Source organism: Papio anubis, chromosome 3 (assembly GCF_008728515.1).
Source record: "Papio anubis isolate 15944 chromosome 3, Panubis1.0, whole genome shotgun sequence".
NCBI lineage: Eukaryota > Metazoa > Chordata > Mammalia > Primates > Cercopithecidae > Papio > Papio anubis.
In genome coordinates this window covers 2547572-2574352 of record NC_044978.1, presented here as the reverse complement: position 1 = coordinate 2574352, position 26781 = coordinate 2547572, and the positions used below count along the sequence as shown (strand labels likewise).

Genomic DNA, 26781 nt, shown 5'->3' with positions numbered 1-26781 from the left:
ATTATGGGTTTCTCACTTAAGTATGCCAATAACAGCCAGATGCTGTGGCTCATGCCTATAATCCCAGCATTTTGGGAGGCCGAAGTGGGCAGATCACCTGAGGTCGGGAGTTCGAGACCAGCCTGACCAACATGGAGAAATCACCTCTCTACTAAAAATACAAAATTAGCCAGGCATGGTGATGCATGCCTGTAATCCCAGCTACTTGGAAGGCTGAGGCAGGAGAATCACTTGAACCCAGGAGGCGGAGGTTGCAGTGAGCCCAGATTGCACCATTGCACTCCCACCTGGGCAACAAGAGTGAACCTCCATCTCAAAAAAAGAAAGAAAGAAAAGAAAAAAGTAATACCAATAACATGGTTGTACATGACTCAACAAATAATATTTTAGTCCAGATATATTTAAAATACATGAACACACAAACACTGCAATGTGTTTATATATTGGCATATTGGGGTTTTATTATTAATGTTGGCATATTGCTTTTCATCAGGCCTCTTCCTTACTCAAAAATATTTGAATTTCCCCAATTTTCTGCTTTGTCAATCCCCATACTCCTCTGTCTGGTTGTCAGTTCTCTCTCCAGTTGTGCTCCACCCTGTGCATCCAACAATATATTTTTTGACTCCCTAGTGTGCACACTCTACTTAAACTTGTGTTAACTCTGCCCAAACTTCAGGCAACTGTGTCAAATCAACAATGGAGCACTCTCTCAAATACCTCAGCCCTTACACGTTCAGCTCCCCAATTTAGCACTTACTTGGAGACTTAGGTATACACTATATCAATTTGTGGTATGACACCCTTTAATAATTTTCTACTTGTTACTCTATCTCCCTGCAACTGCTCTGTAGGCACAAGCATCTACATGGTGAATAGCCAACAGTGAAATTCAGAGTAGCAAAGTACTGACAATGCCATTTTCTAGGTCAGTTTCTGAGTGGGCTGAGATGACTAAAAGTAGAAGGCAACTCCAGAACCAGCTGATTTCCAGCAAAAAGAGCAATGATTACTCCTCTGCTTACCAGCAGTTACCCCTGTTGATACGGAAGCCTCGCCCTACCACGAGGTAGCTTCTGCTGCTATTATCTTGCTGCTCTGGGAGAGTTCCTGAGAATTCAGGGTTAGGGAAGTAAAGAGGGGAGCAACAGTCTGTAATCAACTTAGGACATTTCATTGCTATAATCTCATTACTCAAGAGTTTTTTAAAAAATATCATTGAATATAATTGAGTCTGGTCCCTATTTTTGCCCAGATGGGAAAAAAAGGAAAAATTCATGAAATATAAGTCTAAGGTGACTTTTTAAAAATTGTATTTTCTTTCTGGAAATAACAGAGCAAAATCTACAATAAAATGTTTATGTAATTTTCACATATAAGATTGTAAGTAAAATGCATGCTTATGAAATGCATTTATTACAACTTTTATACAATTTTGTGAAGCTAATCATATGTGTGTGTGTACACACACACACACACACACACACCTATCTTTATATATATTTCTTTGCATAGATCTATCCAGACAGATACCACTCTTTAAACTTTTATATATTTTAATCTCCAGTGAGAAATACTGAAGTGAACTAGGTCATTTCTTTCCACGGTGGAGCTGATGGCTGACTCCAAGCTGTGACCAAATGATCTCTCCTTGAGGCCAGATAAGAAAGATGAACATGGGCTTATTTTTCCTTATGTGTATTTTCAAGAGCTCATTAATAATTTCACTTTCATGTTGATGAGAGTTAGCTTTCAGAAACATTTATTTTATACCAAAAGAAAAAAAAAGACTAAGAGAAGAGCTCGTTATCTCTTCATGATGATATAACTTTTCTGCAGAATTTCTAAAAATCTTAAAGGACAATTGTGTGTGTTTGAGGAGAAATACAGGGCCTGACTCAGAATCTTCCAGTTACATTATCTCTTGTTACCTTTATAAATTCTATACTCTGAAAACAGGAAATATGTTCCAGCTGTTGGAAACTTTTAGTTACAACTGATTTGTGTTTTTCTGCTATGTTCATTATTTCAGTTTGTTATACCAAAAATCTATTTTTTCCAATAGACTAAAGCATAAACAACTCAGGCTTCCTTAAGAAATCTTGGCTCACTGCAACCTCCACCTCCAGGATTCAAGCAATTTTCCTGCCTCCACCTCCCGAGTATCTGGGATTACAGGTTCCCACCACCACACCTGGCTAACTTTTGTATTTTTAGTAGAGATGGGGTTTCACCATGTTGTCCGGGTTGGTCTCGAACTCCTGACCTCAGGTGATCCACCCGCCTCGGCCTCCCAAAGTGCTGGGATTACAGGTGTGAGCCACTGCACCAGGCCCATCAATTCTAATAATTATTTATGCCCACTCTGTGTTCTGCACTGTGTCATATGCTTTATATGGATCATCTCATTGAATCTTCAAAGAAATTCAGTGAGGTCAATATAATTATTATCACTGTTTTCTGAGAAGAGGACTGAAGCTTAAATTGCCCAATGATCCATGAAAATGAGCTCATGGACATCAACACCCCCCACCCCGCCCCAACACCATTGCTGCTGCCACTGGTGCAAACACCCATGCAGATGCTGGTGGCCAATCCCCCACCAATGCACCGCCCCTGCCACTGCCAGTGCATGCACACGTGGGAAGACCACAGCCCTGTTACTGCTGGTACACCCCAGAAGCTAACATGTGTGTGCCTCCCCACAACACAGCTACTGGCACACATGAGCAAGCATAGATCTTAAAGTCACAACAAAGTGCCTTGGTGGGCACCCCCCAACAAAGTGTTGTGGCCAGCAGACTGGGAACATCTCTGCCCATCCAGCACACCAGCTTCCTAACCTGGAACGGCCAGAGAACAAAGCAGGGGCCTGGTACCAGCTCCCAGAGTTAGAGTACACAGCCTGGGAGTGCTGAGCTGAGGTTTGGCCCCCTAAAATCTTCCAGAAATTAAGCCATTTGACTGAACCCACCTTATACCACAATCAAACCCCTCAAGGTCATCAAAAAAGATAAAAGCTAAAAAACTCCCTCCAAAAGACAGCAACTTCAAAAACTGAAGAAACATCAGCTCACACACATGAGAAAGAACCAGTACAAGAACTCTGGCAACTCGAAAAGTCAGCGTCTTCTTACCTCCAAACAATGGCACTAGTTTCCCCACAATGGTTCTTAACCAGGCTGAAGTGGCTGAAATGACAGAAATAGAATTCAGACTACGGATATGAATGATGATCATCGAGATTCAGGACAACTTTGAAACTCAATCCAAGGAATCTAAGGAATACAATAAAATTTTCCAGGAGCTGAAGGATGAAATGACCATTTTAAGAAAGAACCAAACTGATCTGATAGAGCTGAAAAACTCACTTTGAGATTTCATAATACAGTGGCAAGGATTAACAGTAGAATTGACCGAGCTGAGGAAATAATCTCAGAACTCAAAAAATATATGATTCAAAGTAATCAGACAAAAATTTTTTAAAAAGAATCAAGAAGAGTGCACAAAACCTCCAAGAAATATGGGATTATGTAGAGACACCAAATCTATGACTCGCTGACATCCCTGAAAGAGAGGGAGAGAAAGCAAACAATTTGGAAAACATTTTGGTGACATTGTCCATGAAAATTTTGCCAACCTCACTATTGAGGCCAACATTCAAGTTCAAGAAATGCAGAGAATCCTTGCGAGATACTATACAAGCTGACCATCATCAATATACATGGTCATTAGAGTCCCCAAGGTCAAAATGAAAGAAAAAATGTTAAAGGTAGCCAGAGAGAAGGAGCAGATCACCTACAAAGGGAACCCAATTAGGCTAACAGTGGACCTTTGAGCAGAACCCTACAAACCAGAAGAGATTGGGAGCCTACATTTAGCATCTTAAAGAAAAGAAATTCTAACCAAGAATTTTATAGATAGCCAAATTCAGCATCATAAGCAAAAAATAAATAAGATTCTTTCCAGAGAAGTAAATACTAAGGGAATTCATTAAAACCAGATTTACCTTATAGGAGGTCCTTAAGGAAGTACTTAATGTGGAAAAATTACTGGCCACCACAAAAGCACACTTAAGTACATAGACCATCAACAGTGTAAAGCAACTACATAATCAAGTCTGCATAATAACTAGCTAACAACATGACAGAATCAAATCTGCACATATCAATATAAACTTTGAATGTAATTGGGTGAAATGCCCCAATTAAAAGACACAGAGTGGCAAGTTGGATAAAGAAGCAAGACCCAAATGTATGCTATCTTCAAGAGACCCATTTCACATGCACTGACACCCATAGGCTCAAAGTAAAAGGATGGAGAAAAATCTACCAAGCAAATGGAAAACAGAAAACAGCAGCAGTGGCTATTCTAATTTCAGTCAAAACAGACTTTAAACCAACAATGATCGAAAAAGACAAATAAGAGCATTACATAACAATAAAGGTTCAATTCAACAAAAAGACCTAACTATCCTAAATATATATGCACCCAACACAGGAATACCCAGATTCATAAAGCAGGTTCCTAGAGACCTACAAAGAGACCTAGATAACCACACAATAATAGTGCAAGACATCAAAACCCCACTGACAGTATTAGACAGATCATTGAGGCATAAAATTAACAAAGATACTCACTAAATAAAGGATGAAACAGACATTTACAGAACTTTTCACTCAAAACCAACAGAATATACATTCTTCTCATTTGTACATGGCACATACCATATATCAACCACACAATGAGCCATCACATAATTTTCATCAAATTAAAAAAAGTAATTGCAATCATACCAATGCCACTCAAGACCACAGCACAATATAAACAAAAATAAATACTAAGGAAATCACTCAAAGCCATACAATTATATGGAAATTAAACAACCTGCTCCTGAATGACTTTGGGGTAAACAATGATATTAGGGCAGAAATCAAGAAATTCTTTGAAACTAATAAGAACAAAGATATAATATATGATAATCTCTAGGACACAGCTAAAGCAGTGTTGAGAGGAAAGTTTATAGCACTAAATGCCCACATTCAAAAGTTAAAACGATCAAAGTAAAGACCTAACATTACACCTGGAAGAACTAGAAAAACAAGAGCAAGTCAACCTCAAAGCTAGCAGAAGACAAGAAATAACCAAAATCAGAGCTGAACTGAAAGAGACTGAGACAGAAACACCGTCTCAAAGATCAACAAATCAAGAAGTTGGTAATTTCAAAGAACAAAAAAGATTGATAGACCACTAGCTAGGCTAATAAAGAAAAAAGAGAAGATCTAAATAAATACAGTCAGAAATGACAAAGAGGACAGTATTACCAAACTTACAGAAATACAAAAATCTCTCAGAATACTACTACAAATACCTCTAAGTACAGAAGCTAGAAAACCTATAGGAAATCGTTAAATTTCTGGAAACAAACAGCCTCCCAAAATTGAACCAGAAAGAAATTAAGTCCCTGAACAGACCAATGATGAGTTCTAAAATAGAATCTGTAATAAAAAGCTTACTAACAGGAAAAACCCTGGGACCAGACAGATTCACAGCTGAATTTTAGCAGATGGACAAAGAAGAGCTGATACCATTTACACTAAAACTATTCCTAAAAATGGAGAAGAAGACACTTCTGCTTAACTCATTCTATGAGGCCAGCATCATCCTGATACCAAAAACCTGGCAGAAACACAACAAAAGAAAACATAAAGCCAATAACTTTGATGAACATCGATGCAAAAATCCTCAATAAAATACCAGCAGATTGAATCCAGCAGCACATCAAAAAGCTAATCTACCATGATCAAGTAGGTTTTATCCCAGGGTTGCAAGATTGGTTCAACATATGCAAATCAGTAAATACGATTCATCACATAAACAGTAATAAAAACAAAAACCACTTGATCATCTCGATAGATGCAGAAAAGACCTTTGATAAAATTCAACATCCCTTCATGTTAGAAATTCTCAACAAATTAGGCACTGAAGGAACCTACCTCAAAATAATAAGAGCCATCTATGACAAACCCACAGCCAACAGCATATTGAATGGGCAAAAGCTGGAAGCATTTCCCTTGAAAATCAGAACAAGACAAGGATGCCCTTTCTCACAACTCTTGTTCAACGTAGTACTAGAAAGTCCTAGCCAGAGTGATCAGGCAAGAGAAAGAAATAAAAGGTATCGGAATAGGAAGAGAGGAAATCAAACTATCTCTGTTTTCAGATGACATAATTCTATACCTAGAAAACCCCATAGTCTCTGCCCAAAAGCCCCTAGATCTGTTAAACAATTTCAGCCAAGTTTCAGGATATAAAATCAATGTACAAAAATCCATAACATTTCTCTACACCAACAGCATCCACACTTAGAGCCAAATCAGGAACACAACCTCATTCACAATAGCCACAAAAAGAATAACATACCTAGGAACACAGCTAACCAGGGTGGTGAAAGATCCCTACAATGAGAATTACAAACCACTGCTCAAAGAAATCAGAGATGACACAAACAAATGGAAAATCATTCCTGAGTGAATAAAATGTACTCCCCGTCTTTAACTCCCTTGGCTTTCCTTCTTCGTGATTCTATTTCGAAACTATGTGAGCTGTGGTTAGGCTCCTTATTTTGAGAAACTGCTCAAGATAAGACAAGTTAATCAAATAAAATATTATTGGCAAAAGAATGAAAAGTTAGAAAACAGAGCAAGATAGATCACGCAATGAATAGCTAAGGGCTTTGAAAACATATATTAGATAAAGTTCTGTTTTCTTATTCTTAAGGAAACATTTTTTAACCAAAAAACACAACCTACTACTCCTAGAGTGGATAAAATTCTCAAATGTGTATTTTAGAACCTTACAATGTGGCTTCAGAATGGGCATTATCAATAATTACTCCAAGGCCTGACACTATTTAGTAGCAGACAGAGGGAGGTCACTGTCTTTTCCTGATCCAGAAAATTTTTCCCATTTCGACTCCATTTTTTTTCAAATGTAGTTTGACTCCAGTGGTCAATACAATTTCAAATTGAATACGTGCAGCAACAAATATGCCGTAGTGCCTTTTCCTTTCTTTTTGGCCTTTTTTGGAACAACGTTAATCAACAGAAGAAAGTCAAATGGTTATAATTAAAAGAAAAAAAAAAAAGACTTCTGAGTCATGAAAGTACAAATAAAAAGGTGAAAATAATTTTTGGAAGACTGGATGAATTTTATCTTTTAGATTTAGTACATTGGTTTACATTATGTTGGGACTTTGGCTTATGTAAAAACTGGATAATCAAAATTATTAATACTAACATAAAGAGAATGTGTTCTCAAGAGTAAATCTCATGTCTTGAAGCCATATGCATCATTCATCATCATAGGAATCCATGAATTTCAATTACATAACTGAACAGTTCGAGTATCCCACAACAATGGAAATGTACAAGTGGGGATGGTGATAGGAGGGTTCACATGGTAGAGCACAGTCGAACCAGCTGAAGGCTGAGAGAGGCACGTGTCTTCCCCCTGTGGTCACACAGTGACTGTGCAGTTGGCATGACAACTCTTTTATCGACCCCACAAACTTCAGGCACTGCTACTATTTGTCAGATATCTTTAACCTGAGTCAACAACATCTACAGTTAGGAATATTTAATTAATTAGGTGTCCTTACTAAAGTTAATTAGTTTGTGAGATGTGAAGGATACTTTGTAATAAGAATAGTTTTTTAAAAATGTGAAACAATTTCCAATCCAGATATGGACAATAAAATTAAACTGAATGTGAACTGTTTGGTAAAAGACACAGTGAGATTTGAATGCTATGAAACTTTTTCTTGGAAAAAAGTCTTTTTTGATATGTATGTGAATGACCCCATATAAATGGTAATTATATGTACTAACGCTTGGAATGATAAGTCAGCAAAAATAAGTGAGTGGTTTCATCATATGTTTTATTTCAATAGTTTACTACACATACTTTTTGATAAATCACAATAATATATTTTATCCATATGAACTAAAAGGCAATACTTTGAATAATAGAAAAATTAAATTCCCCTGCATTATAGGGTATCGAACTCTTTCAACTAATTTTGCGAGCTAATGAGCCATGATATTTTCCCTTGAGAAACATTTTTAGCAGCATGAAGTAAACGTAGGTGATAATTAGGTACACACAGAGGCATGTACTGATGTATTAATGACAGCACCCTTCTACAGAACTTTAAGATGTTTCACGAGTGGGACATCGTCTATCTTGAAATTACTATGGAGAAATTAAGGATTAGTTTCTCATGATGTTCACGAATTTCTTTAATCCGCCCGGGGTCGGCATTTGGTCTTATGGTGTGTGTGTGAATCTGGGGTAGAATGCATCGTATTGTTGTAAAATTTGAATTAACGTGGACGTATCTTCCTTTCTCACTGTCATATCGTAGGAAACGTTTTGAGTCTACACTTTGTTCTCCAAAGGATTCAGATGTGTTTGGTCACGTACAAGCGACTCAGGAAGAGTTCACTGCAGGAGGCAGAGTTTCTAGGTGTTCAAATTGGGTCCCAGGATAATAAGTCACTGTGAAAGGCCTTGCTTCTGTGGTTTTCTTTCTCCACTTTGTCCCTGCCTGACACGTACCAGAGGCTTGTGTTAGAGCTCTTAAAAGGATAGATGACAACAAAATATGTAGAAAAACGGTTTCACTAAGGCTCTGTGAGATTTTGCAAGTTCAGGGCAGCCTATACAGGGTAACCATGCCGGGTATAATATAATGACATGCGGCCCAGGGATCAGGTGTCATAAAATGATAACCTTTGATCAAGCTAATATCTGAAACAGGAGTGGGACTCCTGAATAATGAGGCACATCAGCCACATCACAAACAAATTAGAAAAAGATAGTATTTTTGTCACTGGCTTTACCTCTGAAAAAGATACCGTTGGCTACACTGGCCTCTTTCTGAGTTTTGTTACAGATATCTGAGATAGAAGCACAGTCAAGGAAACCTTGCTTTATAATTATTTATGAGGACATTTTAATCTGTTTAACATATAGCCTGTACAACATAGGTTGTGTGTGTATACATATGTACATATGGATGCACACATTTATATACATATATATTTGTATACACACACATCTGCCTGGTCTTCTAATTAAAGGGGCTGAAACCCAGTTTCAGGCATAAAAATGATCACTGACATCACAGTGCTTCAGAGAGTGTCAGTAAAGCTGAGGGATAGCGCTGTGCTTACAATGCAAACTGGGTGTCCTGTGTGGAAAACAAACAAAAATTGTCAAATATCAAATATCTAAAATACCATCCTTCATACATTGTTAATTTTGTTACATTAAACTTTCCTCATTCTATTTAATTGGGTATTGAATCACTTTTTTAAATTCTTAAATTCTTAGTATTTCAAGCTTTTCTGGAGAAATAAAATGAATGACAAGTACAGAATTAAAATATAATCCTTAGCAGGCGCGGTGGCTCACACCAGTAATCCCAGCCCTTTGGGAGGCTGAGGTGGGAAGATCATGAGGTCAGGAGATCGAGACCATCCTGACTAACACAGTGAAACCCCATCTTTACTAAAAATAAAATTAGCCGGGCATGGTGGCGTGTGCCTGTAGTCCCAACTACTTGAGAGGTTGAGGCAGGAGAATCACTTGAACCCAGGAGGCGGAGGTTGCAGTGAACTGAGATTGTGCCACTGCACTCCAGCCTGGGTGACAGAGTGAGACTCTGTCTCAAAATAAATAAATAAATAAATAAATAAATAAATAAATAAAATAAAATCCTCAAATGAATCAGCATTCTAATCCATTTTCGATTTTAGTAGTTGAGAAGATGTCCCTTTTCAAAGCATGCTGAATGGAACCGAGCAACTCAGATGTTCTACACTAACAGAAAAATTAGTACTACCTTTGACTTCTGATAGCCCTAAAAAACTATACAGCTATATTGGAGGTACGTGGGTAATAATATGGTAATGCTATCAAATACAAAGTCTTTACTACGTTCAAAATTGCCCTGAAGTTTCTTTTATCTGTTCCTTTGAACAAAGATTTCAGTCTTTTAGGAACCAACTCTACTTTTATAAAGCATTCTGCTCAGACCTGGTACTGTGTTCTCTTTGAAGTGTTTCACTCACTGATTTTGTGTTGATTTCCTCCCTTCTTATACCCTCGGGATTTTTCTCAGTTGGCTATACTGAGTTTATAAGTCAGAAATTTCAAGGATTATTCCTCTAGGCTATCAACCAATAAGCACATACGGCAGAACAGAGGGAAGCAACTGTTTCATCATGAGGACCATACTGTAAGTCCTACCTGACTTCAGAGCTAATTGCCTCTGAATTTTGCCGTACTTCCTTGTTATGTTCCTGTTCCCATTCAAATATCCATCTTCCTGCATCCCATGCCACCTGCCCACCTCTGCTTACCTACTACTAATACAGGAGGGATTCACATGAATAGGGCAGTGGTACTTGTGAAAATGCACCTGGAATAAATGCGGGGATGGGGCTGTGGAGCCTCTTGCTGCTCATAGAGCCCAGGGTAAGATTCCTTGAGCTACATCCCACATCACCGTCCTGCAGATATTTATTATAATAGAAGCCAGAATCTCCTGTTTTATTGCATTTCAGGCAAATGACCCATTCATCCAGTTGCTACTGTTTTAAAACACATTCCTCCATGTTTGTGTTTTCCATGGCCATGAGCAGATTGAGTGAGGGAATAAGAAATTGTGGAAATAATTTCTCATCACATATATCAATCTGTGTGAGTTTTCTTCCAGGCATGTTGCTGAGCATTTTATAAAATTGGTCGATAATTATACATGTAGTAAAAGGGCATCCCTCCGTACATCTTTGATGGGAATTATGCAAGAGAGGTCATCTCATTAAATTTGATCTAGCCTAAGGGTATCTTGGTCTTAAAAGGGTGGAAGTGAATTTTGCAAATCAGGCAAAATAGTGATGATATCTGGCTCACACATGCTTCATTATTTGAAAAACAAACAAAACAAATGAGGTCAAATGTTAACCACTGAGTTTATAGACAGGATAACTATATTACATGTGTGAATAATGAAATAACTAGTCAGAACTTCTAAGCTGAGATAAAATCACAGTGTGAGAAAAGCCTGAGATTTCTGTAGAATTTAGTTGTGGCCAGTCACTTGATTCTAATTCAATCATTGTATTAGTCTGTTATAAAGAAAAAGAGGTTTAATGGACTCAGTTCCACACGGTTGAGGAGGCCTCATAATCATGGCGGAAGGTGAAAGGCACAAGCTACGTCTTACAGGGCAGCAGACAAGAGGTAATGAGAAGGAAGCAAATGGGTTTCTCCTTTAAAAACCATCAGATCTTGTAAGATGTATTCGCTACCATGAGAACGGTATGGGGGAAACACCCCCATGATTCAATTGGCTCCCACCAGGTCCCTCACACAACACGTGGGAATTATGGGAGCTACAATTCAAGATGAAGTTGGGAGGGACACAGCCGAACCATATCAATCATTATATTCAGAAATATATTGAACCCATCAGTTAAGTCAGTTCCTTAGTGTGTGCATACAAGACATGAGAAGATGTCCTTTTCCCTCTTCAAGAGTTTGCAAAGAGGAGACCCTATGTTGTCACTATAACACGGCATGTGGCTCTTTTTGTTTCATTTTTTTCCCTCTAACCATAAATACCTTTTGTTTTTTAGGGGGCCTTTCTAGTACACATCTGTGTTTGTGGCACAGGGAGGAGGGTGTGAAGGGAGAGGAGATTATCTATTAGGCTTTAAATCTTACACTAATTTAAATGTATTGATTTCATCAAGTCTGAAAAAAATGAATCATTTCAATGTTGTCAGTAAATAAAAATTTCATGCTGGGTTATTACCAAAAATTGTGATGGCATTGCTTGGATATTAAGTCTATTTCTGGACACAGTTTAAATAGTTGATGTGAATTTCTATTTTGGAAAATATATAACTATCTTCCATTAATCACTACCATCAGGTGAGCAAGAATTGCCATGGACATGGGCCTGCCTGGGAGGCTGAGTGGGCAAGAGTAACTTGTAACCAGAAGTGAGTAACTCTCCCTCCTTTCCCATCTCACTGCTCTTTTCCCTCCACTCCTGTCTCCCTAAGTTTACACTCTCTAACAAAAGAGTAGCATATGCCAACACAGCCTTTGCTTTATGGGGACCCAAATTAAGACAACGGCATTAAAATTTATTTTGCACCTTGCACTTGGGTTCACAGCCAAAGTGCATTAAAAAAATAGCAAAATTGTGATGTGATAATTAAACTCTCCTCTGTGTTATTGAAGAGTTTCTTATCTGGGTCATGGTAAAACTGCATCATAACTGCAGTCTTATGGGTCATGTTAAAACGGCATATATCTTCTCACAGAGATGGAGACATTTATAACATCTGCCTGGCAGCTTGCCCATCCTTGATTGCAAAAGGGAATAAAAGCACCTTAGAGAGTAACAAAGATGACATGAAATTTTGAAAGAGAAAAAGAGAGATGGGATTGATTGAGAAATAATATTCTCATAAAAACTCAGTGTCATGAAAAAATCAAGGATTTTTAGCAAAGCCTCTTACAAATATACTCATTTCCATGGAATCAGAGCAGGCTCCTATGAAGCCTTCTGCCTTTTTAGGTTAGAGGTAGAAAATTCGGGTGCAGAGGAGAAACCCCCAACTATACAGCACTGCTCTGGGGCCTTGGGGATCTCCATACACATCCAGAGAGCGTCAGAAATTTGTGAAAGATGAAGGCTTGCACAGTCTCCGTCAGCAGCTTCTGTTAGGAAAGAGACGAGTGAGCCAGGCAAGGAAGAGCACCATGAACCCAGGGGCTGGCTTGAGTCGAGCAGTCCACAAGGCCAGGTGACCCACAGGCAGGTGCTATGTCTGTTATAAAAGCCACCACAGATTCCCTAAGAAATAATGGCTAGAATTTAAAACCATAACTATGTCTTAAGGCACATAGATACTAAGGTTTTTTCTTCCAGGAAGAGCAGTATAAATCTGTGTTGGCATCATGGTAACTAAAATACCCGATCACGGTCAGAGAAGGTTGGGGCCAAAGGTTTCTAAAACAATTCCTTGTGACTCCTTGCTTCTGGGAGTGCAGGAAAATGTGCTACCTGTTCAGAGCAGACTTAGTTCTTAGAGTAACATTCTGCAGTTTCCCAAAAAAAAGTATTTGATGGTTTTGAATTCCAGAGATTCAAAGGAAGCTCAGTGAAGATTTCAATGTAGCCTCTTCATTCATCCTGCAGTCAGTGCAAATACTTTGCACAAAGGTTTCCTCAGGAAAAGTGGAAGGAAGAATCAGCTGAGGATGATGAGGTACAGGAGCCTCCTAGAGTAGATGCCAGACTAGCAGGTGTAGGGCAGAGTGATTTCACACTGCTTTGTTGCATGCATGGATAGATATCTACTATTAGAAAACGTAAATGATGATTGTTATTTTCCCCTTCATATTTGTGAAAACAATAGCCAGTGGTTTGTTAGGTGACAGTTAGATGAGGATAAATACTTTGAGACAAGAAAAACATGGTTTGTTATTATGGAACTGGGTTAAAAGGCTATGCTAAAATATTGAGCAAAAGTATAAACTGTAGTGCGTTACAAACTGCCCAAGCCATTTTAGGCTTTCTTATCAGTATTACAAAGATAAATGGTTGTTTTCACATTTTCCCCAGTCAGATCAATATTGTATCAAGACTGTATTCGGTAACGCTTAGTTGCCTTCGAAGGGTTATTGAAAAGAATAACAAAAATGATGGCTGTGAAGCAGTTCTGTAGAAATATGTGTGCTATACTAATGTTGGTTATTGTTATTGCTGTTACAATAATCGCTTTGATTTTATCCCAATCTTAAGGGGAAAATTTTAGAATACGAATTGCAGTTATTCTTAGTAGCCTAACTACAACTTGTGTGTTAGAGGAATCCCTTTTCAATCTCATTCTGCTCAGTCTTGCTGTTAAATATTTGGTGAATTGAGTTGAGATTGTGCTAATTGAATTTGTGGGCAATCCACAGCCAAGAATAAATGCTTCAGGAGAGAACTAAAGTATAATAGGTTTCTGATAAACTTTAGGAAATAGGCCAACTGTCCACTAAATGAGATTTCCTAAAGCTGTCTACAAAGCCCCAAAGCATAAAATAAAATAAAATGCCAAAAATAACAAAATGCATTTATCTCTGAGCAATATTATACACACACACACAGAATTTTTATTCTTCTACATTTTCGCTAATTCTAAAGTCAAGTTTTCTGCTGCTCCATTCTCCTTTCTGTTTTCTCCATGTTTCTGCGTATTTCTCCTATATCAAATTTTCTCCTTTGTGACTCCCCGTATTTGAGTTAAAATGTGATTCTGCATAGATTGGATTAGCTATAGTGAAGAACAGCATGGACTGTTTCAAGGAAAGCTGTCATGTGGTTCCAGGCTTAGTGCCACAAGAGGATCACCAGGTAAACGGTAGGCCTTTCCATGGATCATGGGGTCAGGAGAGACCCACATCATGAGCCTGACGCACTCAGGATCAAGGGAGGCAGAAACCACTTAGCCACCTCGTTTGTCTGCACCTCTAACATCAGTGACTTGATCTTTGCTAGTTCCACTTCTTGAATCATCTCACACTTTCCCTACAGTCCAAGATCATCACTTACATTTCAGTGTCTTGAGATATTGAAATTTTTGAATCAGTGTAGGATGTTGCCACTGAGTATTTGGTTATAATCCTTGACTGTCAATTCCTATAGCACTAAAACAGTTTTGGTTTTCTTTTTTAAAAAATTTTCGTATGTGTCTAATTTTGATCTCACAATGTAACCACTTTTGTTATTGTTTTTAAGGGTTATCTTTCAAGGTCTTTTGCTAATGATAGCTAACACTTGCAATAGTGAGGCCATACTCTCAGGCATAATCACTAAGGTGTGTGCAATCTCGGTCTCCTTTTTCACTAAATCTGACAGGTTCCTCCTATAATTATCTAAAACTAGTATTGATTAAGGTTTCTTTAGTCTAATGTGTTTTCCCAAAGAGAATTTTTTTAAAAATAAATGAGAATGTGTAGTAGCAAAACAATCCACCACGAGATCTCCCTGTAATGCCGTCCCTGCTGAGGTTCTGATTTGAGAGAGAGTCTACAGCTGTCCGCCATCTACAGGGATAGACAGCTTCTTGTGCCTTACTTCTGGACCAGAGCCAGTTTTCACACTTAGAACCCCTTGATTGAAGAGGAATGGGGTCTCCAGGAAGAAGGACCCCGTAACACCACAGCAAGTGGTTATAAGGAACGATTCTTTCCATCCTTCCCCAGAAGAACCTAGGATCATTAACTCAGCTTACTTCACACTGGAGAATGATTGTTAAAAATGAGGAATGCTGGTAACAAAGCCCGAGTTGATGTTAGTACCCAGAAACCTGAAACGGCATTAGAGTCCCTTTGCTCTAATGAGGCAATATGAGGGGCAGGGAGAAAATGATATTCTGTTCAACACCAGGCTCATGGTGGGTCCACACGGTCTGTTAACCCGCTCAAGGGTAATTTTTCCAGCCCTCAAACATATAATTGGAATAGACATATTTGGTAGTAGTTACAGTCCCACATTGGATCCTTTGCCTACAGAATAAGAGCAATGATTGTGGGAAGACCAGGTGAATGTCCCTGAAACTAGTCTCCTATACAGCCAAAATAGTGAATTAGTATTGTGCCTCAGGGTGAGGAGGGGCAGAACAGAAATTAGTGCCTCCCATGGGATCTGAAGGATAATTTTCATATCTCTATTTAACTCAGCAGTCTGGCTCCTCCAGAAACCAGAGGATCCTCAGGATGACAAGTCATGGTCTGAATTGCAGCCTCCATGCTAGATCCTGTATCTTTGCTAGAACTGACTGATAAGACCTAAAGTACATGCTCTGTGACCTTGATTTGGCCAATGATTGCTTTCCTATTTCTATCAGAAAAGAGAATCCAAAACAGTTTGCATTCACATGCAATATACAAAAGTGTCTTTCACAGATTTGCCTGGGACAATGTTAATTCTCCCTCCCCCGTTATAATATAATCTGCAGTGATCTGAACTGTCAGGATAACCCACAGATGATGACATTTATCCACCATATCACGTTAGTCAGAACAGATATGCAAGAAGTGGCTAGCATGTTAGAGGCCTTGCTTGGACACATGGGCTTCAGAGGATGAGAGATGAACCATATGAATATTCAGAATTTTTTTGACATCAGTAAAAATTTTAAGAAGGAGTCACGGGCATGCCATGAAAATTAAAATATAAATTATTTCATCTTACACCTCCCACCATGAAGAAATTTAAGTCTCTTTGGGTTTTGGAGGTCACATAATCCACACCTGAGAATACCGATCAGGCCTATTTATTACTGACAAAAAGGGCCGCCAGCTTAAAGTGGACACAGGCAAGAAAGAGCTCTGCATCACATCCAGACTTTGGTGCATGCAGCCCTGCCACTGGGGCCACTCAGCTCAGGAGACGCTATGATATCAGAGTTTCCTGCAGTGGGAAAATATGCCATGTGGAATATATGGCGAGCCCGGTGAGGAAGTCACAGCACAGGCCCCCAGAAGTGAGGAGCATTGCCAAACTGTCTGCAGTGGAGAAGGATGTACCTTTGGAGAAACAATTCCTGGCCTATTACTGGTCCCTGCTACAGTAAGTGAACCTGACTATCGTACATCAAGTGCAGCATATCCTTCATGAACTGGGTCAGGGAACTGTCCTTCATGAACTGGGTCAGGTGGACCCAGAAAAATCTCCATCATCTGACGAAAGCGACACATTCAGGATCAAACATGAGCAGAGCCAGCAAGTACAAGCAAATTGCACAACCAGGCATCCCAGATTTCCATGTTTTCCTTCATCACACAGCACCTCTCTCTCATGTCATACTTATGTCCCTGTGGTGGAGGGGGGGAAATTTCTTGGAAATATCTGACGAGAGGAAACAGAAAATCCAAGGTTGAATTATAAATGAGTTGACCTGGAGCGTGGATGCAATCCAGTATCACAGAAGAGCTACCCACTACAGCATTACTTAGGCATGGCCTTAGAACACTGTGGCGACGACAAATTCCCACAGTTGGCAGAATTTCAGGCAGATAAGTGGCCCAGTGGTAGATTATATACAGATTCATGAACAGTGGCTAATGGCTTGACCAAGCTGTTCAGGAACCTGGAAGAAGAAATCTAAATTATCAAGAACAAAGATGTCTGAGAGAGAGGCATGTAGGTGGCCAAATGGGCATGAACACTAAGTATGAAGATCACACATTAACATGTGTGTTACACATGTGTCTACAAGAGAACATCCACATATAAAAGACACTAGACCCCAAGTATACAGAATAACTTGGTTAATGGACATCTGTAAGCCTCTGTCACTGGCCACTCCAGCCCTGGCACAAAGAGCACAACTACAAAGTGATCCCAGTGAAATAAACAGAGGTGATGATTGGCTTCTACTTACCAAGTCTGGTCAAGCTATTTCTTCACCAAACGTCCAACTTGCCAGCAACAGAGACCCCCACAAGGTACCCAAGACAGCACCATCTCTGAAGACGATCAAAAGGCCACTTAGAGAAAAGGATCTGTTTTACTATGGAAAGACAAACAGTGCATTCTCACAGAAGTAGACATATATTCCATGTTTGGGTTTGTCTTTCCTACTCCAAGGGCTTACAGAGTGCTTGATCCACTATCACAGGATTCCACATGGCATTATATCAGATAAGTGGACCCACTTCAGAGCAACGGGCATTTGAAAGCAGGATGGCATGGGATCCATCTTTCATATTACACAATATGCCCCTGAAAGCTGCAGGTACAACAGAACATTAGAAGGCCTGCTGACAGTAAAGCTGAAGCACCAGCTCAGCGGTGACATTTTATGAAGATGAGTCACAGTCCTCCAGAATGCAGCACCCACATTGCAGCAAAGACTTTAAATAGCACTGTGTCCCACATAGGAACAAAACATAGGTCAGACGCGCCAGGAGCGCAATCAGAGGTGAACTTGCTTACCGTCAGTCTCTGTAGGCACTGGGAGACTTTGGGCTTTCCATTCTGGCGACTCTGGGTTCTATAGGATTAGAGATCCTAGTCCTCAAAGGGTAGCACTTTCATCAGAAGACGCAAGAGTCCTATTCAGCTCTAAGTTGTGACTGCTGCTTGGCCACTTTGAGTTCCAAGCCACTTTGGGTTCACTAGGAAGTAGCAGCTGAGCAAAAAAGTCACCAACTCGGCAAATGTAACTGACACTATCATCAAGAAAAAGCAGGACTTCTGTTCCACAAAGGGGCAGGGAGGACAGCGTGTGGGACTCGGGTGCTCTGCTTGGGTCCTCTCTTGTCCCTCAGAACTGAGAGAGGACAGTCACTAAGCTCATGCAGTGAAATCCATCCACGGACACCAGCTAGTTCTCTCTAGTGGCAGAGATGGCTCCAGCTTGAGCTAAGTCATCTTGTAAATGGTGTCTCCTGGTCATAAACAAGACTAGACAGGAATGGAAGTGCCCATCTATCATTGAACCTGAAAACAAAACATCAAACACAACATACGTAAATAATGTGTCCTGCTAATAATCGGGGTATGTAATCCACCACCAATAATTCCACCTTATCCTGAGGCTTCTTCCTAATATGGAAGGACGAGAACAATATAAGGAATTCCAGAGCCCGAGGTATGAGTTCTATGAATTTAAAACTCTGAACTCCTTCTTGCAACCAAACTGTGAACCCCTCTTTCCTGAAGGGTTTGGATAATGGGAGAACACGTCTATCTGTTGTAGAAGAGCCTGTAAACCTCACAAGGCTGGAGAGTCAAGACAGCACTGAGCAGGAGGCTATGAGTTGCTTTAGCTGAAGATGGGAGCTGCTTGGCAGCTGCCAAATTATCTACTGCCAAAATCTCTCCTGGATGCAACAGCCCAGATGTTAGAGAATTTGTGTTTGATCCCCAGCCTCCCTTGTAAATTTCACATATAGTTCACTAAATCCTTGCGTGTGTGGATCGAGCGAAAGAAGCAATGAACTTGGAGTCAGAGATCATGGGGTTAAGTCTTAGTTCTGCACTTAAGAGCTGGTGAAATTCAACATATTTTTTCACTGACACACACAAAAATTAATTAACCAACCAAAAAAATGTAAAAGAAGAGTTAATGGAAAAACAGGGAAGTAAAACTATCTATTGCAGTACCTGACAGCTAGTAGAGTGCAATGTCTGCTAATTAGTTTTTTAGGTGAATTTGAATTATTGGTCTTAGGCTGATCTGTCTCTCTCTCTCTCTCTCTCTCTCTCTTCCTCCCCCACTCCTCACCTTCCCCTACCCCTCTACAAAACATGCTAAATTTCTACTTCTAACTCTCTTTAGTAAATAGCCATGCACAACCTCTATTGCTACCTGTGACCTCCTGATCATAAGGAGCTCTGCGACGGCTCCTCCTCCTCTGCCACTGGGCGCTGGTCTTTAATGCGCTGCTGCTCTGCGTGTAAACACATCTGTGTCTAATAGCTGAAGCGACAAGAGCATGTAGATTAGAAGGATTGTGAAAAATCAGATTCTTTGATGAACTTTTCTAGTCATGAGTATTTCAATTTCTTATTTCATAGTAATATAGTTTGGTTAAAAAATGAAAACACAAATATATAAGGAGGTCAAAGAAACAAACCTATTCTCCAAAGGTGTCATACATACCTTATGAAATGTTTAGTATCCATTTTTCTGTTTTGCCACGCGTATATTAATATCTTTAAACAAAATGGTTTCACTGAATAAATTTTGTTCCCAATTTAATTATTCTATTTCTCAATATACCTTGATAGTAAAGACGTTTATGAATCATTCCTATCTTAAGTTTCTTTCATTAAAAAAAAAAAAAAAAAGAAAAACTAGAAATGGACTCCAGTTATAGTAAAAGGAAAAGCACTGTTAGGATATTGGGTAGCTCACAGAATCAGTCGAATTTGAAAACGGGTTGGGGCAGGAAACAAGGAAGACACAGCAGAGTTGGAAGCGGCCCTGGGACTCCTGCGGGGACCTGGCAGCCCTCCCTCCCAGCCCGCGGCTGCCCTGGGCCTGACCGCTTTGCAGGGGCTTTGCCTGCGCTTGGAAATGGGACGCTGGTGGGGAAGAGGCAGCGCTGAGCGTGTCCTCGCGTGGGAAAAGGGCTGTGTCCTGGGTAGCAGAGCTGAGTTACCTTTCCACAGTCTCTCAAGTCGTTTGAAGGACCTCTGGGCCTTGAGTGCTTCTCGGTTCCTGGCAGTCTGGGGGCGTCGTGACCTTCCTGCAAAACGGCCTGAGGTGCGAGTGGGCCTGTGAGAATCGCTGTCGGGTTTCTGGGTTTTTCGGTGAGGCGGACCGTGCAATCTGTGTTCTGTTCTGAGCCGTCCCCGGGCCTGGGCCTGGCCTTGGGGGCGGCTCAAGGTGCCTGAAAGCGGCTGTTTACCTGAGATGCTTCGCACTGACGAGCCGGGGAACGCGCTCCGCAGCAGCTGGGAAGAAAGCACGGAGTTCTCAGACTCGGGTGGTTTTCTCTCAGGACCGATTGGATGCTGTGCTGTGAAACCCTGCATTCATTATCCAGGAGCACTGATTAAATGTTCCAACGCTCGTAGCGCTGCTCTAGGAACCACACAACAAGAATTATCCTGCCCGGTAGGACTTTGAAATCAAAATCGGAGATTTATTACCTACAAGGCCTCACCTGGCACCCCACAGGATGAGAAGGGGCCTCCCATCCCCTCAGGACGCCGCAGGCCCTTGAGAACGCGGGTTCAGTTCGCAGGACTCTTCCATTTTCCTCTTCCAAGCCACTTAACCCCGCCATCTGGGGACAGAGCTGAGTGTACGCAGAAAACACACACGAGATGTACACTGTGACTTTATTTTGTTGATTTATTTTATTTTCATAGACTATGATACACCAGAATCTTTGCTTCCTTGGATTTGAACCAATGTTGTCCCAGCCAAGTCGCACTGGGTGGTTTTATACAACCACAGCGACCATGAAGGAGTTTCTGTGGGCCTTGTCCGTTGTCACCATCACAGCGGTCTCACCTCGGCTTCTTGGCTCCATGCTCTTTGTGAGCCATTCAGAGAAAAGCCGGAAGCAGTTCTTCAACAAGCTGCTGCCCTGCACACTCTACCCACGGTGGCTGCGTGCTCTGAATATGCTGATGTGACCCTGAGTTTTCGGAAATTCTTTTTTATATTATTCGCCCCATGAACTATAATATTATCTTGGAAATTCCAATATGTTGATACTCAAGCCTCATCTGCCAAGATTTATTTTTATACTTAGAAGTGGCGTACACATTCTTTACTGGATGATATGTCCTGGTTTTGGTTTAGTACTACCGATTACACTATACCTTTGCTATCAATAGCTTCTTTCTCTCCCCACTGCCGTCACAATAGAAACCCAACCCTTCAGAAAAATCAGTGCAACCAAAGCATAACAGAATAGGATTGACGGAATTGTGGTTATCCAAGGAGATTTCAGATATTTCAAAAATAACATGATAAGGTTTCAGTAATTTTGTGCCCAAAGTGAAACGCTTCGCTGCGTTGTGGATGCTCCCTCGGGGGAGGTGTTTTCTTTCATTTTTTGTCATGAAAGTTCATTATTCCTATGCCCAGGGCGTCTGCGTCTTTGTTCTTTTCTTTTCTTTTCTTTCTTTCTTTTTTTTTTTTTTTTTTTGAAGACGGAGTCTTGCTTTGTCACCCAGGCTGGAGTTCAGTGGCACAATCTCTGCTCACTGCAAACTGTGCCTGCCAGGTTCAAGTGATTCTCCTGCCTCAGCTTCCTGCGTAGCTGGGATTACAGGCACCCGCCACCACGCCCAGCTAATTTTTTGTATTTTTAGTAGAGACAGGGTTTCACTGTGTTAGCCAGGATGATCTCGATCTCCTGACCTCGTAATCCACCCACCTCGGCCTCCCACAGTGCTGGGATTACAGGCATGAGCCATCACACCCCGCCCTCTGTTCCATTTTATATAATCAGTGACAAATAGTCTGAGGGTTGAGATTAGGGACATTTAGAATAATTTTTGGCTCCTCCATCTCCTTAGGAAAGGTGTCTGCCCTTTTCTCCTATTGGAGAGGAACACCGTGGGGATCTTTGAGCTGATTCAGGCAAATCCATGCCGAAGAGGTGGGCCCGTGCCACCTTTGCACAGCAAAGTAGCAGAAACCATTGGCAACTGGTGGGCAGCTACTGCTGGGATTTGAGAAGTCCGCCTATAACAGTTTTCAGGGAGAGCCTCCATATTCTTGAGCATGATTTCAGACTAAGAATAATAAGAATAATAGCCCTCAAAACGAGGGCTGTGGCTCTTCATCATACTAGCTCTGCTGTCTGGTGTCAGCGATCCGAAACTGCCACCAAGCCGCTCAGTGCTTCATGAATAGGATGAAACTCTTCAGTGTGAAAGCCTCAGACAGCACTACTCCCTACACCGTCCTAGAGAACAATGTCAAGATTATTTATGGTCTTTAAAGGTACAGTAAGCCTTTTCATTCCATCTTTAAGATAAACAAATAAATCACAAGCACTTTGGGGTTTGTGTAAACAGATACAGAAGCAACATAAATTACAGACAGAAAACTTAATTTATAAATAGGAGCTATAAATAAATTTAATAATCGATAATCATAAGCAATTTCAAAATGAAATAACAGGAAACCCCCACTAGAGAATATTATGCAAATTTTTATTAAATTATCCATTCTATTATACCTCACTTCAGTTCTTAAGAATGTGTTTTTCTTATCCATAATCATAAATAGGCAGACAAAGGGAGATAAACTCATTTCCTCATTTTTTATTAAATTCACCTTTCCTCCTTGGGTGGAATTTTATGAGTATCTAGAGTGCCTGGTTTTCTCCCAGCACACTGAAATGCTTAGTGTATGGCTATTTACTTAATCAAGCTAGAACATTTTTCTATTAAACCCACTTCAGTTTCAAAGATATCCAAAATATACCTCTACTTTGACTTTTTGATCTATTTTAAACTCCGGCCTTATCTGAAAACTTAAAATAGTAGTCAGCTATTATTTTTAAGAAATACTTCAGGTAGCCATCAATATTTAACAATATAGAAACCATTTAAAGAGTCACGTGCCTTCTCATTGCAATTTTGAGCACCTAACATGTGCTATTAGAAAGTATAGAATGAGGTCAGAGTAACGACGATCAGAATAACCTGCCATAGGAAAAAAAAAATACTTTAAAACTATTTTTAAAATATTTGAAGCCACCAGCAAATGGCTAATATTGGGTAGACAATGGAGGGAAAACAACCCTTGAAAGAGGCGGACTATACTGGGTGATATTTGCATTTGTGTGGTGCTTTCCCTGAGGGCACCCCCTTGTCCACATCATATGGGACAGCCAGCATTTAAGAAGATAGCCACAGTTTACAAGCTTGAAAAATTAGATAGCAATTAGAGGTCTGACTTTGGGGCTGTTATAGGAGCCTGAAGAGAAGGTATAAAATGCCAGAAGACAGGAGCAGCAAAGGTGGGAGCCCCTCAAATATACATGTGAACTTCATCTAAACTTTCTCTTTGACTGCTTGTCCACAGCATGTTGTACAGGTAGCCCCTGCCTATCTGCAGGGGTGCGTTCTATAACCCCCAGTGAGTGCCTTAAACCCTACGTACTATCAAATCTTGCATACAATATGCTACATTTTTCCCCTATACTTTCACACCTATGATGAAGCTTAATTTATGGATTAAACGCAGGAAGAGACTAACAACAGGAACTAATAATAAAATAGAAAAATTGTGCCAAAATAAAAATAATAGGGAAACGTTTTCAAAATTTACTGAAAAACAAACATATGGATTCAGGGCACTCAGTGAGCTTCAAGCAAGATTGAAAAGACAAAACAAAACAAATGAACCAACAGAAACAAAAATGAGATAAATCAAAGTCAGACTGCTGAAAACCAAAGATGGGAAGTCTTAGAAGTAGCCATGGAAGAAAAACATGTGAAACGTTACCAGTGGTGAAACAACAGGTGCGTGAAGGCTGATTTACAGAATTTCTAAAAGAGTAGATGGAAAAAATGAGGGTAACATCTTGAAAATATTGGAGAGAAAAAAAAAGCTGTTAACCCAGAATTCTATCTCCAGTGAAAATATATTTCAAAAAAGAACCAAAAAAGACCAAGTGAGATGTTTTGAAATAATGAAAAACAATTTGTTTCCAGAAGACTGATACTATAATAAATACAAAGTTCTTCAGACTGCAGGGAAACAATGCCAGATCAAAATTTGGATATTCAGAAAGGAATGAAGAATACTAGAAATCATAAATATGAACTAAATATAAAAGAATATCATTATATGCTTAAATCCTTGATTTATTTAAAATATACCTGACTTTTGGCCAGGTGTAGTTGATCATGCCTGTAATTCCAGCACTTTGGGAGGCCAAGGTGGGAGGATCATTTAAGGATCCTCCAGGGGTTTGAGACCAGCCTTGGTTTGAGACCAACATAGCAAGACCTCATCTGTGGAGAAAAAATATTTTTTAAAAAAGTAAAAACAATTAGCTAGGTGTGATGGCACATGCCTATAGTCCCAGCTACTCATGAGTCTGAAGTGGAAGGATCATTTGAGCCTAGGAGGTTGAGGTTGCAGTGAGCCATGATCATCACTGTACTCCAGCTGGATCCTGTCTCTACATAATAATACTACTAATAAGAATCAAATATATATGACTTCTTAAACAAAAATTATAGTAGTGTTTGATGGAGTTTGTAACCAATACAGGCATACTTTAGAGATATTGCAGGTTCAGTTCCAGCCCGCCTTAATAAGAGTATCACAATAAAGTGAGTCAAATAATTTTTGGTTTCCTGGTGCATATAAAAGTTATCTTTACACTATATTGCTGTCTTTTATGTGTGTGAGAGCATTATGTCTAAAAAACCCAATCTATATGTGTTAATTTAAAAATACTTAATTGCTAAAAAATGCTAATAATCACCTGAGCCTTCAGAGAGCTGTAATCAGTTGGCTGGTAAAGGGTCTTGTCTCGGTGTTGACGGCTCTGCTGACTGATCCGGGTGATGGTTGCTGAAGGTTGAGTTGGCAGTGGCAATTTTAAGAAAAAAGACAACTATGAAATTTGCCACAGTGATTCTTCCTTTCATGAAAGATTTCTTTGCAGCATGTGATGCTATTTGACAGGATTTTACCTAGAGTAGAACTTCTTTCAAAACTGGCATCAATAATCTCATACACTGCTACTGCTGTATCAATTAAGTTTATTCTAAACCTTTTGTTGTCATTTCAACAATGTTCACAGCATCATTACCAGGAGTCATTTCCATCTCAGGAAACCACTTTCTTTGCTCGCACATAACAAACAAGTTGGTTTTATCATGAGATTGTAGCAATTCAGTCACATTGACTTCTAATTCTAGTTCTCTTGCTATTCCCACCACATCTGCAGATACTTTCTCCACTTTAGTCTTGAACTTCAAAATCATCCATGAGTTTAGGAATCAGCTTCTTCCACACTGCTATTAATGTTGATATTTTGACCTCCCCCCATGAATCATGAATGTTTTTAGTGGCATTTAGAATGATGAATCCTTTCCAGAAGGTTTTCAATTTACTTTTCCAAGATCCACCAGAGGAATCACGATCTATGGCAGTTATAGCCTTATGAAATGTATTTCTTAAATAACAAGACTTGAAAGACAAAATTACTCCTTGATCTATAGGCTACAGAATGGATATTGCATTAGTAGGCAAGAAAACACATTAATCTCCTTGTACATCGCTATCAGAACTCTCAGATCGTTAAAGTACCCAGATGGCCCAAAGCAATAGATAAATTCAATTGAATTCGTATCAAATTACCGATGTCTTTTTTTTCATAGAATTGAGAAAAAGATCCTAAAGTTCATATGGAACCAAAAAGAGTCATAATAACCAAAGCAGTCCTAAACAAAAAGAACAAATCTAGGGGCATCACCTTGTCTGATATCAAATTATAATACTAGCCTATAGTAACTAAAACAGCATGATTTTGGTATAAAATAGATGCACAGAGCAATGGAATGGAATAGAAAACCCAGAAATAAAGCCATATACCTGCAACTAAGTGATCTTTGACAGAGCTGAAAAAATAAACAATAAAAAAACACCCTATTCAGTAAATGGTACTGGGAAAATTGGCTAGCCACATGCAGAAAAATAAAACTGGACCACTGTCTCTCACCGTATACAATAATTAGCTCAAGATAAATTAAAGACTTAAATGTAAAACTCAAAACTATAAAATTCCTAGAAGAAAACCTAGGAAAAACTCCTCTAGATGCAGGTCTAAGCAAAAATTTATGACAAAGACCCCAAAGCAAATGCAACAAAAATAAAAATGATAGATCAGAATTAATTAACCTAAAAAGGTCCTGTACAGCAACAAAATAATCAACAGAGTAAACTAATCTACAGAATAGGAGAAAATAATTGCAAATTTTGTCTTCAACAAAAGACTAACATCCAGAATCTATAGGGAATTCAAACAACTCAACCAGAAAAAACAATCCCATTAAAAGGTGGGCAAAGGACATAAACAGAAATTTCTCAAAAGAAGATATACAAGCAGCTAACAAACACATGAAAAAATGCTCAACATCACTAATCATCAGGGAAATGCAAATTAAAACCACACTAAAGTATCACTTTACACCAGTCAGAATGA

At 39.5% G+C, this 26781-nt stretch overlaps 1 long non-coding RNA gene across 1 annotated transcript in view; it reads left to right on the top strand.

Moving 5' to 3' along the window:
- Positions 1-26781, top strand: part of LOC103884852 — a 55183-nt gene that overhangs the window by 9537 nt on the left and 18865 nt on the right. Inside the window, exons 2-3 of the long non-coding RNA XR_647660.4 lie at positions 9822-9952; positions 12004-12074. This is a non-coding gene — a long non-coding RNA (uncharacterized LOC103884852). The remainder of the gene's footprint in view (positions 1-9821; positions 9953-12003; positions 12075-26781) is intronic.